This window comes from Sinocyclocheilus anshuiensis, unplaced genomic scaffold, assembly GCF_001515605.1.
Source record: "Sinocyclocheilus anshuiensis isolate Anshui unplaced genomic scaffold, SAMN03320099.WGS_v1.1 scaffold751, whole genome shotgun sequence".
In the NCBI taxonomy this organism is placed as follows: Eukaryota; Metazoa; Chordata; class Actinopteri; order Cypriniformes; family Cyprinidae; genus Sinocyclocheilus; species Sinocyclocheilus anshuiensis.
Window position 1 is genome coordinate 219,479 of NW_015551049.1, and position 3,766 is coordinate 223,244.

At 35.6% G+C, this 3,766-nt stretch overlaps 1 long non-coding RNA gene across 1 annotated transcript; it reads left to right on the plus strand.

Annotated features, from left to right (window-relative positions):
- Positions 1–1,193: 1,193 nt before the first annotated feature.
- Positions 1,194–2,896, plus strand: LOC107661917 (uncharacterized). The gene is made up of 3 exons (XR_001631153.1): positions 1,194–1,238; positions 1,786–1,824; positions 2,880–2,896. It is a non-coding gene; the product is annotated as an uncharacterized LOC107661917 (long non-coding RNA).
- Positions 2,897–3,766: the final 870 nt, after the last annotated feature.

Consider the following 3,766-nt stretch of genomic DNA (forward strand, 5'->3'; position numbering starts at 1 on the left):
GATCCTGTCAGTGAATGTGAAGTGATTTTACAAACTATTGAATGTGGTACGCAAGCCAGATTATTTGTGAACCCTCAAGAAGTTACGACACTTTTTCGTAAAAGTTTGTACTAAGAAATCAACCGGGCTAGATGGTATTTCGGCACATCTTTTGCGGATGTGTGCAGAGGAGTTAATTCCGACATGGTGCCCGATTTTTCAGTAATCACTTGACAGTCATATGGTCCCACTGTTATAGAAAAAGTCCATTGTAACACCTGTTCCCAAAAAATCTGGTCCTTCCAATAATAATGATTTTAGACCAGTTGCTATAACATCCGTAGTTATGAAATGTTTGGAGAAATATGTTGTGTCCAGACTGAAAAGCAATGTCAATTTATTGTTGGATCCTTTCCAGTTTGCTTATAAGGAGAGAAGAGAGACTGTTGATGCTGTCAATACTGTTGTTGACTTGACTTTACAACACTCAGAGAACTCTTGGACAAGCTTGTAAAACTTAACGTTAATCCTTTTATTATTAAGTGGCTTTTTGCCTTTTTAACAAATCATACTCAATGTGTTAAAGTAAATGATACACTATCTGTTGTTAAATCAATTAATATAGGTGTCCCTCAAGGTTGCGTATGCTCTCCGATTCTATTCACTTTATATATACAAATGATTGCTTTAGTAGAAATAAGAACAACTATATTAGTAAATACTCTGATGACACTGTAATACTAAGTATTTTAGGAAAGAAACAGGACATAACAGAATATCAGTCTGAAATTAGGAACTTTGTGCAGTGGTGTAATGTAAATCACCTTATTGTCATTCACGAGTTCACACTAACATATAATGTGATTAAGCAATTAGTAGCATATTTGGCGTGCTGTCCAGAGGGAGGGCTCCGAGCTCAGGTTAAAGCCCGAACCCAGAGAACTCCCCCCCACATCCCATCCCATCCCATCCCATCCCATCCCAAGACTGGGAGGAAACTAAAATAGTAGTGAGGTGTTGGGGTGGAGGCGGGATGCTGGAAAACTTTAGTGGAACTGAGATAAGTTGGCTGTATATATACACACGTATGTGCTTGTTAAGGTGATTAGCTGACGAGCTCCACCTGGGCCAGACTGATTGATTATCTGATCGTGCTCCTCCCGAACCTTGTTAATAAAACATCATATGTTGAAAAAAAAATAAGGAAATGATAGTGGACCCAAAAAGTTTGGGTGATTACAGTCCAGTAATTATTCAAGGTAAGACTATTGAACAAGTGGATACATTCAAGTATCTTGGGGTGGTCACTGACTTGGAAAGCCCACATTGATTACCTCTGCTCAAGATTCCAGCAAAGACCATATTTTTTAAGAAGACTTAAGTTTGTCGGAGTAAGTCAGAAATCACATTGTTGTTTTACCAAGCAGTTTTGGGAAGTTTATTAAACTATGGAATGCAGGCTTGGTATGGCAATCTTTCAGTTCAATCAAAATCGCAGCTTGTACGTCTTGTCAAAGTTGCTATGAAAGTCTTAGGTGTAAGAGAGTATACATCACTTCAGTCCATTTATGAGTCGTTGGTTTTTAAGAATGTGAAAGCAATAGTAAGTGATTCAAGCAATGTTTTATTTTCAACATATCAATTACTGCCATCAGGGAAGCGTTATAGAGTTCCATTATGTAGAGGTAACCACTATAAGAATTATTTTATATCTGTATCTATTAGGATTTTAAATACTAAATTGCAGTAATTGTGATGGTATTTTAACTAACAAAGTGTTGTTGTTGTTGTTTTGTATTGCTGCAGCTTTGAGTCCAAGACAAATTCCCTGCAAAGGACAATAAAGTATAAGTATAACTCTAACCCAGCATTTTTTAGAGTGTATATGCTTACTGATTATTGATTGCAATTCTCTAATTTCTCTCACAAGAATTTTAGGAGTAATATCTGAAACTTAAATTAAACGTAGCTGGAAACTCGATTAAGTTGACTGACCTCTGAAAGAGCATCCTTTGAGCAATACAAATTTCCCTTTGGGTAACACAAATGTTTCTTGGACTAGAAGCAAAAATCTGTTTTATTAAACATTGGTCATTTTATTAATCAATACCATTAGTTAGCAGACATTAACTGACACTATTAGACTAATAGAACATCAATTTATTGCCAGTTACTAGCTAGAAGAGTTCCAAGTCACTGCAATTTTATTGACGGACAGTGTTACTTTCGACACTGAATCTGTCCACCAGCAGACATATTAATATACGTGTGTGAGTGGGAAATGAACGGGAAGATTGTACCTGGGAAGCTGATCATCATATCACTCAGTAGCACTAATAGGATTAATTTAATCTAACACTCAAGTTGCCTTCGGCCCAGACAACAGTTCATTACTCAAGCAGTCTCCTAGCAACCTCTGATTGGCCATTTAAAACAGACCCAAATGAATCAGGAAGTAGAGGAAGAGGATGTCAACTCACTGCAAAATATCATTTTCCTAATTAGTATGTGTGTCTGTTTTAGAGTAAAACTATCTGAACAGCCTTAAAACGAGATATTTGCTTGAGAAGGAAAATTGCCTTAGATACTAATGCTAATGCTGCATAATAATATTGTTTTTCATATCCATTGGCAAACTGTGTTAAGCATTAATAATCTAACAAAATGAGGTTTAAGCTTTATAAGCAAAAACTGTGGAAAAAAGGCAAATTATAATAAAACATCAACTCACATTCATATCTTTGCTTATAATAGTGTACATTTTCATAGCCACAAAGTATTTTGTAATTAATCTCCATGTATTTAAATTAATCAACTGAAACTGTTGGCCTGTCATGTGTTGATGTATATATTGTTTGATATATTTCATTACTATTCTATTTTGTTTCTATTTCTATTAGGTCTGTCTGATTACGGGTTTAGTGCCTCTGCAGACATTGTGGGGAATTGTAGCTGTCAAATATCTGCTATTGCTATTTTAAAGGTGAGGGTTGTTGAATCAGCCATATGAAGTGGATTTTGATTAAAGATTATAATAATAATATGAGTCAGCCCTGAAAACATGAAGAAAACACATCCATAATTTGATTAGATCCAAATCTACAGGGACATTAGATATATAATTCAACAGAAAAACCAGCCAAATACATAACACCATATTCTTGTAGAATGGTATTGTGTTAAGAAATTGTGCTCATTATTTATGGATTGTAAATACTTATTATTTACTTATTATTGACATTAATTTTATTTTAAAGGAGACATATTATGCCCATATTTTTACAATATGCAGTGTAAGTCTCTGGTGTCCCCAGAATGTGTCTGTGAAGTTTCCGCTCAAAATACCCCACAGATCATTTGTTATATCATTTTGTAAATGCCTATTTTGAGTGGAAGCAGAAACACATGTTTTTTTGTGCCTGTCTCTTTAAATGCAAATGAGCTGCTGCTCCCTGCCCCCTTTTCCAGAATAGAGCTGCGCCATTACAGCTCGGACCTGCTAAAAACATCTGTTTTGGTTCTGATTATCATGTTTATCGCGCTGAAATCATGCGTTTTAAACCATATGAGTTTAAACTTCTGATATACGGTTTTCTGAGTGCACACATCCGGCACACAGCGGCTGTCACAGCATGTGAGTACTAAACTAAGTTCTCATTCACACACAAGTTTACCTGAAAAACACACGCGTTAATTTAAATTAAATAAAAAAATTAATAAATAGTGTTCTGTGCTCGTCTGTGCAGCCAAAGGCAGAACAGTTAGCATGTTTTGCTCAAACTTTCGC